Source organism: Solea senegalensis, linkage group LG2, assembly GCF_019176455.1.
Source record: "Solea senegalensis isolate Sse05_10M linkage group LG2, IFAPA_SoseM_1, whole genome shotgun sequence".
Classification (NCBI taxonomy): domain Eukaryota; kingdom Metazoa; phylum Chordata; class Actinopteri; order Pleuronectiformes; family Soleidae; genus Solea; species Solea senegalensis.
The window spans coordinates 21,663,960-21,678,720 of record NC_058022.1 but is presented as its reverse complement, the minus strand read 5'-3'; positions in this window follow the sequence as shown (position 1 = coordinate 21,678,720).

The following is a 14,761-nucleotide window of genomic DNA, read 5'->3' as shown; positions in this document are numbered from 1 at the left end:
ATATATATATATATACACATACATATACATATGTATATGTACATATACATATATATACATATATACATATATACACACACATATATACATATACATATATACACACATATATATACATATACATACACACACACATATGTGTATAAAAAATGATTCTGTGATTGTGGTTTTTATAACACATTGTTGTTAATTTATGTTTGCAGCTACTGAGAGCGATGCAGTGCTCGCGTGTTATTTCCTCTGTAGGCATTTATCTGTCATGTTGATAGATGTGTGCGTAACCAGTGGGGTTACACACACTCTGCTTTGTGTGGAGTAAAAGATGCAAGGGCCACAGTATATACTCTTTTGGAGGCAGTCTCTGTTTCTGACAGAGATGTATAACACAAACAAAAAAAAAAAACACCAGTCAGACACCCTAAACATGAAATAATAAAAATGATTTTACATATGACAAGAACATGTAATAAAATATATAAACAAAGAACATACAGCACAAAACAAAAGTCACCAACCCTGGTGTATCACACAGAGGTAGATGTCACTAACTGATATGTATTTCGAAAACCTGCACATTGTGACTACTTCCTGTAACTGCCAATGTATTACGACAGTGGTGGAATGACTACTAAACCTAGAAGAAACATAAAAACATGTGTTTTATTTTATAGAATTAACTAATATGAAAGAACATGAACACTTTTATGAGAATAACTGCTAAAATAAGAATAACAACATTCCACTGTTTGTGAAACAGATATTACAAAATGAAAGTATTGGCATTGTTACATTCACCCATAGAATTACACAAAACCACAAAAACAATCCCCATTATATGATACCAGCCATAATACAACATAACATTGAATAGCATAATAAGGTTCTTATTAATAGGATAAGAGAATTAGAGAATTGTTTGGTTCTGAGAAAGAACTCACAATAGTTTGTGGTGCTCTATACACCACACATACTGTAAGCCAAACAATGTGGACACACAGGAAAACATGGGTGTCATGCAGCAGTATATCACAATAATAACACAAGCAGTGGCTCAAGAACATACCACAGAGAAATAACACATGTCGGTTAAGGGAGGCAACCATGAAAATGGACAATATGGAAACATACAGCTGAAAACAAAAACTCCAGATGTCTGTAAAATAGAACAAGAGACAGCAAACATAAATATTGAACATATTATTATTAATATATTATTATATTACATGTGGGAGGTTATTCTGAAACAAGTACGAGATCTGTCAGTACAACTATAACCTGAAATGCATGACTGTGTCCAGTCATGGTCAGTTTTCTTTATCTGCTGCTGGTGCAGAGAACATCTGCTAATTTGTCCTATGCCTTTATACAAAGTGTCTGACAACTGAAGGATAATACCAAAGCTGGTGCACAGTTCGGAGGCACAATTCAAGACATTTTGGTGGCCCCAGGCAACTACTGGTAACTATGAATTGACAGTTGCTACAAATTAAGCCTTTGGCATTGCTAATTTATTCAACTAAACTACTTTTTCTCGCACTTTTATTCATGCATTCCACTTTGCGATGACCTCTTTTTTTCTTTGCCTCCACTTCATTGTTCATAATTAATGTTGAAACTTTTGGCACCAAAATGGTAAGCAATAGTCCACCATGAAGAACAAAACTTGTTCTACACAGATGTGTGTCTGGAATTTTCTTATGATTCAAGAGAAGTCCTGAAGGAGTCAGTTTTTCTTATTGAATATATGAATGAATTACACTGATCTGTGCACAGAGAAGATTCCTGGTACAGCTCACATGCACACGGGCAAGAGTGCCCGGACTAGTGCCGCACCAGGAGGCGCTACGGTGGTGAGAGGAGTGGTGAGGATTTCTGATGACGACATCAACCTACGGAAGTGCCGATCCGCTTCGCAGAGCCCAGGAAAACAATACAACACTATTTTCTCAGCAGTGGCTGAACTGTTTGTTCTGAAACTTTAGGGTTTCATAAACGAGGTAATGACACAGATACACACACACATGCAGCGTTAATTGGAGCTTCCAGTCTATGTCGCCTTTAATACCATTGGGAAGTATAAATAACATTATACATGAACATAAGTTACTAGACTAGATGAGTGCAGTCTCTCAAGGTCCATCTGCGTTCAAGTCCAAGCTGGGTGAGGATGGTACCTCCTAACTACAGTATAAACATAAAACATCATGCATCTAGAACATTTCAAAACCTTGGTTATGCATTATACTTCATAATATTATTCAAATATTAATTTAGTCTGAAAATTCCCAAACAGCCCAAATCTGCAGTTCACGCATTAATCACTTAGATAGAAGTTAGTTGATGGGACCATGAAGCAGAACCCATGAAACTGCCGCAAACTGTTTTTTGACAGGAGCTAGTCCCACATCCTTAGCAGTATATAAATACAGACCATTTACTATTTACTTTCACAGAGGTGCAAAGCTATAACAGAGAGCATATTCACATTAAAGTAACTGATGTCAAAGAACTTTTTAATTTCATTGAAGAAAACCCTCTCCTATTTTAGTTGACAATTAATTTAGTAGTCAATTAATATTTGATTAATTGTTGCAACTTTAATTAGATTGTGTTTTAATATCTAATGAAAAGCTAATGATTTGAACTGTAGCAGTTCAAAATTACTTTTTTTAAAGCATATTTCAATGTGGAATATCTGGGAAATCATCTTGACTTGTAACATGCTTGATTTAAAGCAGGACTCAACTTGACTTGCTCGATCCTTGCAAGAAAGACTTAGGACTTGCATGTGTGAGACAACATTTTTGTTCTCTTTGGTATGAATAACAAATGAAGTTGAAGGCGACGGCCTCATCAGAATGAGCGGGGGCAGATGTTGCACTCCTCCACACAGGTAATCGCTTCCTTCTGAAAGTCAAACAACACCAACACGAGGTGGAAATCTGCATTTAAATAGTTTTATTCTCCTGACAGGAAGTCAGTTTGGAAGAAAAAAAAACACTGCCACATCGGCAATTTGTTTTGTGTGGCTGTGTTTTCAGTAGGCATCTGACATTTACATTTAATGTGACAGGTTTTTTTGTTTAAAATGCACATCTTGCATTTAGTAGGAAATTACTTCTTGTCTGTGTGGATATTTGGAGTTGGTAGGAAATGTCTATTTAAAAAAGGTGCTAGGTTAAAGTGACAGTTCAGTGTGGTTCAATGACATACAGACACATTGGCGCTGATTGCACTGTGAACCCTCTTCACTGCACTGAGACACGGAACACTCACTCACCCTCACTAAAGCTACCCCACCCACTTATCTCCTCTCCTGATCCACAGCCACCTTGATCCAACTTCTACTGCTTCAGTGGCCTCCTTAATGGTCCTTTGCCTTCTGGCTCCAGTGATGCCCAGCATGTTATAGGCCCTGCAGAGGGACTGGCCTGTGAACCCTCTGCATCCCACCTCAATGGGCTGGCATCTGGCTCTCCACCCGTTGCGCTGGCAATCCTCCAGGACAGCATATTTGGCCCTCTTCCTCTTGTTGGCCCCCTCAATACGGTCCTCCCAGGGGACAGTGAGCTCCAGGAGAACAATCTGCTTAGATGTTGCTGAGGTGAGGACTAAATCCGGCCTGAGAGTTGTTGTGGCAGCATTTTCTGGGAACTTCAGTTGTTTTCCCAGCTCCCTATCTTGTGCCATTGCCAGGAGGCCAGAGGAGGTAGTTCTCCCCGGCCATCACAAAAGCGATGATCTTCTTTACGGGGTGGCAGTGCTTGCATTCATCAATTCCACTGCAGATGGTGTTCGCTATAGCCCTCAAGACCTGGTCATGATGCCAGTGGTAGTGCTCGTTGCCCAGGGCTTTTGAACAGTAGCTCAAAATGTAGCTCCAGGGTCCCTGGAGCTACACACAGAGCACAGAGTGTATAGGCTGGTGAGTTCACCTTCCCCCAGCAGAACAAGTTGGATGGGCTTGGTAGAACATCGTAGACAGCCTGAATTAAGAACCGAATACGATGGGGCTCGGCTTTCCACAGCTTAGCCCATGAGACTGCACTCTATGGCTTGTTCCCAATCTCGGCCAGGCTCCGCGCTGCCACACTCCAATCATTTTGCTGCACTCCTCCTCCACTGATGCTCGCACCTCTTCCTGGACCAGTGCTCTCCTGTCCTTCCCCTCTGCTTTGTCATAGCAAGGTGTCGTACCGCTACCAAGACCCGCTCTGCCTCAAGTCACTTCTCCCACCAGTGCTCTGTGCCACAGCCGGGATTCAGCCACATCCACAGCCTCAGCTGCTCTCCACTTCCGACCTGTCCGGACTTCCATCCCAGCCTAAGAGACCTTGTGGTCAGAGGACTCTCGGTATTGCAGCACCTCCATTGTGCAGCTCACCATGAAGTCCTCATTTAGGAGCAAAATGTAAGTTTACAGTCATGAAAGGTTGTTTAAGAAAGACTAAGAAATCAATAAATCTCAATCACTCAATTAATAAAAATGTATATTCCATGTTCAGGATCATTACATTTGCTGTGCTGAAGATATGTATGTATTTATGTTGTCATAATACATTGTATGACCCCCCCTATTTTTTTTTATTTATTATTTTTTTACAGTATTCTGTATATACTGTCTTAATATATGCAGTTTCACATTTGTCCATTAGATGTCACTCTTTCTGCATCTGAAAAATGTTTTATTCCCTGCTTAGCTTTTACAAGACCATGCAGGCCAATGGAAAAGCCATTTATTGGAGTGCATAAGCAGCATGTCTGCATGATGCACATATGTTTTCATAAGCTCCAGTGTTTTGTAGCTGTTTAGGTACAAATCGCAGAAGAAATTAATATCCACATCAGCTCTGTGTATGAAAAAATGTGCAAGCACTCTCTATTGAGACTGCAGGAAGGTTAAATGCTGATAAGTTGTAGCAGGCAGCTTGATTTTGATTGAACATTTACTCTTCTTTTTTTTTTTAAAAGCTTGCATCGCCATAACCTAAATGACCTCTTTCTTTCAATCCGAACAGCCAATGTCCTGATTCATTTGACAGCTAATGATACACACTGCAGTGTTTGCTGGTCTCCCTTTGCTTCACAGAGGAAAGTAATATCCTGCTATCTACAATAACAGGCCAGAAATCATATGTCGCCTCACTTGAGTGAGTAGCAATCACAGAATGAATGAAGGCTGAAGGCACTCTGCGAGTGTTGGCTTGTGTAATATCAAACAGGAAACAGCTGGCCGCATGCTGCTGCTGCTGCTGCTGCTGCTGCTTTCTGCTGATCCAGACTACAGAGACACAGAAGGTGTGCCGTCGGCCATGCTACGGAAGTGTCTCATTTATTACTCGATATAAAGCAATTATACTGTCCTGTAATATGAGAAAACATTGGCTTTTCATTAGATATTAAAACACAATCTAATTAAAGTTGCAATAATTAATCAAATATTAATTGACTACTAAATTAATTGTCAACTAAAATAGGAGAGGGTTTTCTTCAATAAAAATAAAAAAGTTCTTTGACATCAGCTGCTTCAATATGGATATGCTCACTGCTATATCTTTGCACCTCTGTGAAAGTAAATAGTAACTGGTCTGTATTTATATAGTGCTTTTCTCGCCTTTATGACCATTCAAAGTTGCTTTACATGATAGTGTTGCTATTCACACCCATTCACTCACACATCCATGCAGCATCTCTCATACACATTCACAGCTATCTGGAGCAACTTGGGTTTAAGTATCTTGCCCAAGGACACATGGGCATATAGACATATAGACGAGCCAGGACTTGAACCCACAGCCTTCCAGTTGAAAGAAGATTCATTCTACCACTGATCCGCCGTCACCAATTCAATCATTGTCATTTTGTCATGAACTGAAATTTCCACCATTTTCTACATTTTATGGACAATAAAAATTATTCATTGAGAAAAGATTAACCAATATCCAAAATAATCATTAGTTGCAGTTCTAAATCCAGTAGGTAAGTGGATTTGAAACCAAGTAACAACAACAACAAAAATAAAGTTCACTATGTTACCTTTGTGGTGCTTTTGGCTGAAATGAGCCTTTCCTGGTAAATATTTGTGGTTAGGTTCTGGCACAATGAGCAACCTGTGGTTAAAGGTTTAGCAATGAAACGCACAGAGTTAGAGGTAACCTTCATGTTTTCCTCACAGTGTTGCATCCTGTGGCATTGTATCCATAAAAACACGGTGATATGTTCTAATTCCTGCTATGGACAGAGATCCAGAGTTTAGATCACATTGTTTCTTTGCTAATCAGGAGCTATTGGCTGCACCTGCTCTTTTCTCCACACAGCTGAGGGCAATCAGCCAGGCTGGGAGGTTAGAAAGACAGGTTAGACTTTTTTTGTATTGTCTGCAGAGAACACCTGTGATTGATTTTCGGTGTATTGTGTTGTGTTGAAATCTGAGGTGAGTGTGTGTTTCTTCTTTGGCCATTACTTTCTTTGGTTTCCCCTGCCGCCCAGAGATTCCTGCATCATTATTGATTTTGAGTCCATTTGTTTGGTTTGTCAATTATTTTGACAGCATCCTTGGGTGGTTGTGGAGAGTTTAGTTCCACTGCCACCCTTCAAAAAACCCAACATTTTTTTCCTTTGACCCTTCCTGTGTCATGACGGTCTTTTTTTAGGCTGTGAGTGACACAGTTCTATTTTTCCCACATGAGGCACAAATAAGATACGACCCATGAAGGTGTCAGCAGGAAAAAAAGCCCATAGATTCAGATATTGTCAGATCAGTTTAAAGTGTGATTTGTATAGGCATTAGCACTTTCAATGTGTGCATAAAAAGCAAATGGAAACAAAGAAAATGTGAAGATAAAAATACAATCTTGAAATATCACTCGATGAAGGTGGAAAAGTTTGTGTGCAAAAGTAAATGAGAGAGAAAGTGTAGTGGAATCGGATTCAACAAATAAACATTTACATTTATAAATTGCATATGAAAGTGTCTGCTCTGGGAAAATAGCAAAAATATCATAAGAGGAGGAATGTGTTGATTGATGAGGAAACCACACCATTCCCTTACTTTTCCTTAGCTTCGTGCTTAGCACTGCTTATGCAGACTTTTTTGAAAATCTGGCTAAAATGAGTGATACAGTTCAGTGTAAATCTTGCTATACATGGTGAGCAGGGATATACAGTACAGTATATCAGTTTACATGGTGCATACTGGACGGTTATTAAGATCATCTTGCTACAAATTTTCTGATTATATGCAACATAAACATTAACACAACAGGTGTTGATAAATATTCTATACTAGTTAATGCTTAACTCCACAGCTCTGGGATTATAGGGGGCTGAAAATGTAAATTACATATAAATATGTAAATTACATGAGAAGTAATTACTATTGGAGAGTAAATGCTGACACGGTTGCTGATTTCCAAAGGAACATATTCAAATCAACTGCTCCTGTTAAACCTGAGTTTATTTCATTTGTTGACTTGACTGGTTAGCTTAGAAATATGACACTTGTTTTACATATTTATTTGACCTGCTTTGCACCAATGAAAAGGATCTCTGGGTCACTTGAATTCAAGGAATTAATAAAGAATAACAGTTTATTTAATGTCTTACTGTACACTATTAATAATTTTGCATATACACTATTTCTTTGAGCAATCCAGTCTCCAGGATCACATGTGAGCTCCTATTTCTTTTCAGTTAGTTACATACAAATGTGCAGCACAAGAATGAGTAAATATGGTCAGTGTAATTACTAACCAAGAATATGTTTGTGAATATATTGACATAATTATAGTACTGTTTCATTTTTATGACATGACAACCCTGTGTTCATAAAACACCCGTTTAAGATCATTCCCCCCTACTATTAGCACCAAACCTCTTAACCATTTAACACCTGAATGTCCCCAATACACTGCAACAAATCTTCTGATGTTTAGTCTTAAGTCATACTCAACTTGTCCTCCCCCAGTTGTGAATTTTGCCTCTAATATCTAATATCACCACATTATGTGCTGAAATAAAAGCCTGAATGGAAACAAAAATGGGAACATGTTTGGTGAATAAAGACGTTCAAAAATCATGGTTTTAGCATTTCACTGCCCTGGAATAAGTATTTTACATATTTCCTTTATATTTATTCATTGTTTTAGATCAGATATGCTCATTGTGTCAAGTTAATTTTATTTATATAGTCCAACATTTGCCTCAAAGGACTTTACAGTCTGTCCAGCGAGTGAAATTCTCTATACATCAAATGAGGAAAAACAACCCTAACGCCAAAATGGGAGAAACTTCAGGAAGAGCCACAGAGGAGGGCTCCCTCTGCCAGGACGGACAGATGTGCATGTTGCATGACATGACAGTTGGTGTCACATGTACAGAAACAAGGCCACGCTCACTGCGGCACTGGAACAAGGTACAACATAGTGGACTTCAGCATCTGTGGAGATTTATTTGTTCATCTTAATCCAAGTTTTTTGCAACATACCAGTTCACACTGGTTCAAGTTTTTGCCAAATCATCACATTCAAAAAGTTGATTCAGAATGTGATGAATAGTGACCTCAGTACAAACCGCTCAGGGCACCCCAGCCGTTCCCCTGTCCCAGATTCTGAACTGGTGCTCCTCCAGTTACAAGCCCAACTACTTCCCACTTGGCTATGGGCTACCATACTTTCCAGTGGTTTGCAGAAAAGACAATAATGTTTTTATCTGGGAGACCAGAAATGTTTGCCTTAGCAAACACTAACAGAAGGATGCAGGACAAGCAGTAGCAAACAAATCATTCATCTCTATAAAAGAAAAATAAATGTTACAAATGAATGACTCCTCTTTGTGCTACATCATGCTTGTACATTATTATACTAAATGATGCTGCAAGATTAAAATAATTTAATAATTCAATAATTAATTTAATCTGGGCCTTTACTTGAATTTGCATTCTGTTTTCATAGGTGCACTTATGTCCTGCCAGGAGTTTGTGGGAGAGTCTGTAAAACAATGTATAATGAAATAGGGAGAAAAAAGAAAATAATTGACCAAGTGTAGTGAGGTGTTTGTTAGTTACACAGGAAGACAAGTTAGCACTTAAACTGAAATTGGTGTTTAGTTCATGGCTAGAATACACATTGCTGCCAACCCTGTCCACAATAATTCACTGCTCAGCTCCTGGGATCTCGCTGACTGTGGGGTTCACGTGCTGTAAAGCAGAAGCTCAGCATTTTAGGGAAAAAGGAAATTTCCCCACTGGTTGAAAAATATAATTCTCTCATTTACAAAACAATTACCTCAAGGTCTGAATACCCTTAGACTTGTCCTGCAGCCACTCCAGTGCCGTTGCGCTTTGGGTAGAATTGAATCAAATCTAATTTTATTTGTATAGTGCAAAATCACAACATACATTATCTCTAGGCACTTTACACAGTTCACACAATGAGAAAGTCTGTGGAAAACAATCTGTCTTGGGGTTGGGGTGAAAGGAAGAATAAGGGACAGAAGAAAGGTAGGAAGACAAAAAGTGGGAGCAGGAGCTGATGTATCAAACTCTGTCTTAGTAGTTCTTTTATAGTATTATAATATCATTTATACAAGCAATAGCATGAATTATAATACACCATTATACTCCACTATAATTATATCTATCTATTATAATCATAATATTATAATAATGATGACAATACTACTAATAATAGCCTTAAAACTGGATCTGGATCCTGTAGCGCTGGAGTCACAGGTACCTGCAGAAGAAGGACACAAACATTATTATTATTATTGTTGTTATTGTTATTATTAATAGCATCAGATCTGGATTGTGCAGACTTGGAGAAGAAAGAGGGAGAGAGAGAAAAGACAGAGTAAAATAGGGGAGACAAAGAACAGGGTTACTGTCATGACAATGTGATATGAAAGAGTGGGCGCTCACTGTACCATGGGACTTCAGTCTCAGCCTATAGCAACATAATTCAGGGATAGTTCAGATTCTTCTGAGCCAGCCCTAACTATAAGCCTGATCGAAAAGGAAGGTTTTACATCTCACTTTAAATACAGAGAGGGTGTCCGGAGGTGAAAGGAGGATTTTAAATTCCTTTCTGGACTGTACAGGGAGCCAGGGGAGTGAGGTTAACACTCGATAGTGGTGTGGTGCTATGGAAACTCGCCTGTTCACGTTCATATGCTGTGTTTCCTTCATGGTACGTTCAATTTGGTATCACATGGTACAGTTTGGAATGGTAAAGCAACACAACAGACAACAACACAACACACAACAATGGAGGACATCCAGCAGCTCTTTTCTTCCTGGTTTCCTTTTTTCTCCTTAGTGCTATTTAAAATTGCCTCGACCTATATGGGATATTTAGAGCAGTCACAAGGGAGTGACATTTTTCTGTCAAATCATCTGACTAGAGCTACACTGGCTCCTTCCAGTCTCTTGTCGATTTTGGATGCAAAGGCAATGAGGGCATGAACAGGTAGATCCAAGGGTGCTGGATGGTCCTTTAAAGTCCATTGATAAAAGTGTCCTTCAATGAGGGTTGGGTCCACTCATTATCAGCGAGCAGGGTGCAAAACTCGACAGCATAATCCACAACCTTTCTTCTCCTGTGTCTGAAAGAGACGAGAGATCAGGGTGCTTCCTGGCGACACATTCTGAAACATCTGAATGAGTCTTTGAGAGTTATAGACAGCTGATCTCTTGTTCCATTCAGCTGTTGTCCAAGCCTTAGCACGGACAGAGTGGTAGGAGTTAATGTACGCAAACTCAGCACAATCAGCAATTCACAGCAACTCACATTGACCAGTGGGAATTAAGTATTCTTTCTTTACTTTTTAGATGTAGAATTTGGAAATTTGGTGGGCAGAACTTTCTTGTGGTGCCCCCGGCTTTAATATACCTTTGACTCGTGTTTTCTTCCATATGAAGGCCTGATTGATGAAGAGCTGCAGAAAACCTCTGAAGCAGTGGTGCACCTTCAGGGAAAGGTGGCAACAAAAGGTTTTACCTCCTATAGCTAAAAATAGACTTCAATTAAAAAACAGCAAAGTGGAGGCAACATCTCTCCTTACGATATGGTAGCTGAAAAGGTTTTTGAACCTTAAAGGATCAGATTTTGCACGTTTATTTCCAAATTTATTCTGTACATTTTGACTATGTCCCTGTATTTGCATTTGTGTTCTGCAAACCAAAAAACATCACAATATCTGTCTAACTGATTTTTAAAACTTGACTTCAGTTTGATAATCTGGCCAAAGGAATGAAAAAATATAAATGTCTGAGCTTGTTTTATTAAAAGCCACTGTTTGTTTTATTTAATTTGCACAAACATAACTAGCCTCTATTGGTTCTTTGCAGTTGCTGAGCAACCGGTGCACACTATGAAATTATATTACTGAGTACAGAAATGGTTTATACCCTCACAAAATATTTAATTTTTATTTTCCTTTTAACATTTATCTCTGTACACAGATATCTAATGTATAAATTAATGACATCTAGAGATGATGGCGTGTAAAGGTTTATGTATTCCAATGCGGTCACATTGGATTGGGGGAATGGAGCTATAATGTAGTATAGTAATGTCCTTCTGAAACACAACCTATAATGTAACAATCTTAAGATATTAATAAAATGAAACACCACATCTCTCCCCTTTTATGGTGTCAAATAATTTAAAGAGGCTATATCTGCGATTATTCATGCATTGATCATTTTTAATAACACAACTGACTTAAATTAGATGTTTTACAACTTTCTCTGTTACCTACAATGGCCTGTAGACTCACTTGTATTGGAGTCAGGCAGATCAGTTTTTTGTATGTGAAAATCTAAGGGTATGACATGCCTGTTCCCATTTGCCTCAGGTAAACATTAGGGGCTTACTTCCAACCACAGTGAGAACAAAGCGAGTTGTTGAAGTACTAACTGCTAACTGATTCTAATGATTCAGTACACTGAAAACACTCTACTTTACAAGTCACTAGTCACTTGTTTGTGTCACTAGTGAGGTTGAGGAGGTATTATATCAACTTTAATTATAGCATAATATTAATGAAAATAATACTACAAGTACAACTACAGTATCCTGACACAATGGATATGAGGATCTTAAATGTGTGGGCCTGGCACCAGCCACCATGTGACCATTGCTCTTGATCACCTTGGCTGCTAGGTTGATATACCATCTTGTAAACCTGCTATGTATGGCCTTGGCACCGGCCACCCTGTGGCCATTCCTCTAGCATCTTGGGTGTGGAGGAATATACTATCTCTATCTCGTGAACTGCTATCTGTGGGACGGGCACCAGCCTCTGTTTGGCCCTTCCTCTTGAGCACCTAAGCAACCACCTGATATGCAAGAATGGGATTGGCATTACACAGATATTTAATTCAATTCAATTTAACTGGTATAAGGTCAATTCATAATATACATTATCCCACTTTGCATATTAAGGTGAAGACCTTACTATTATAATGGGCACACACTAGGCAATGGTGGAGAGAAAAAAACTCCCTTTAACAGGAACAAATCTCTGACAGCCAGTCTCAGAGTGGCTCGACCGGTCGGGGTACAAGAGAGGACAGAAAGAATGGGGGAGGGAAGGCTAGTGAAATAGAGGTAACAGAAAATATGAATGGAAAGGAAAGAAGAATACAGGAGAGATAGAGGCCAGGAACAAGAAGGAGATACACATTTTATCAACTGAATATGTTTTGTACTGACAGGCCTGGCACAGCATTGGTGGCAGAAGATCACCAGCAGCTAAGGGATTGTTATGGTGAGATTGGCAGATGTAGAGTGGCAGTTTAATTATCGGGCAGTGAGGGTAATGGCTCAGGCAGAGATCCCACATCTTTGAAGTAAACCAAGCTCCCGTTATGGGTTTGGAGCCATTAGGAAAGAACCGACCCAATTAGGGGAGATTCAGGTCATGGAAGAGAGAGGCATTAGCTTTGCCTATGAGGATGCAAGTACCTAGATCTATCTATCTATCTATCTATCTATCTATCTATCTATCTATCTATCTATCTATCTATCTATCTATCTATCTATCTATCTATCTTTCAGAGTGCTTCAGCAATATACTGTAGGGTACATGTGTTCTTGCACTGATGAAGGTAAATGAAGGTGAGATCATGCTAAGAGTTGAAGTAGAGTGCTCTAGATGTATATTCCCCACATTGGAGAAAGCCTTGAAATACAATGAACAAACTGCTTCTAACAATGCAATTATATACAGTTAAACAGGTTTGCTTCAACTTCACTGCCAGTTTATGCACCTGTGAGACACTGAGGTATTGGTTTATATTTGCCCGAACGATGCACCTATTAAGGCCATTGAGTAGCTGGTGAATAGATTCACAAGAAGGCATGGGATGATGGATCTTGGCCTCTATTGTAATTGACAATTGGCATTTGAAGATTGTAGGATTCAAATGAAAATACTGCAAATGTGGGAACTACAGAGATATTGATTGGTATGGGGCTATGAAAGAGGCTAGAACAGAACATTACTAGGATGAATTGTCACAAAGTACCACAATTGCTTTTTTTTTCCAATGACTACCCCATAGCAAGCAGGCAACAGTATTTGCAAACTTCCCATTATTAAAGAATCAGCAGATGGGGCTGCGTCTGTAAACAGTTATGACTCAAGAGTTATGATAAAAGAAGGAAATGCCATTCAATTTGGTGTGCATCAGAGATGAGAATTGCAGATCTGAAACATGTCCTTCATCTGGGACCATGGTCTCTTTATGGTCTTGATGAAATTAGCCCAAACTAGCAGGCAACAAACAAACAAATGATCATGGGGAATGAAGCACATGCAAAATTTAGGTGGCCTAACCAGACAGTAGATTTCTTTAAGAGAGGGAGCTTCAGAGAGACTGCCATGGGTGTGGAATTAATTGCTGCTCTTATACAAACTGTTTGTCCTGCAAACCTGCATGACTATTTAATTCTTTCCTTTGAGGGTCAAATACCCTGAATCGATAGACTGGAATGGACCAATTCAATGAGCCAGCTGTCGTTATCCATGTCCATGTCTTTTGGAGATGGAACTAGCTTGCTAGCTCACATCATTTAACATTTCATTATGCTAGTTTGTGTCTTAAAAGTACATTTTATTCTTTTCAAAGGCAAACTCAGTAAAACATGGCAGAAGCTGCACAGAAGGTCAGCGGCAGGTGAGCAGGAGACACACCTGGTGCTAAATGACAGATGTGAGACTTGGCAGATGAGCATTGATGCCATGAACAGCCTCTGACACAGATGCTGCACAGAGTAGTAGTGAAACATTACTTGAAAACAAAAAATGCCCCTTAGAACTAAAGATGGTTACTTGTCAGGCCCATCGTGATGTTTCAAGTTCAGGTTTATTGGAACTTGTTAAGCCCTGTTAAAATTAAACTCAGGAGAGCTATTAGCACTTGAAGATACAGTGGTGTGGTAGGAATAAGATGTGCAGCCATCTGCCTCAACCGGTTAGGGTAAAAGAATAAAATAGATGACAAGGGGGAGGTGAGATAGAGACCAGGAGCATATATACAACAATTGTATTTGTATTGTATTGTAAGTTATAGGTTGAGGTACAATACAGTGATACAATGTCATTCATATAAGCAGCAGCAGAGATTGTTGATAAAAATTATACTGATATCAACTATAATTATAGCATAATAATAATGGTGATGATATGTATGATAGTAATAAATAAGAACCCTCGAAACTGGATCTGGATCCTGCAACCTGCAAGATGAGGAAAC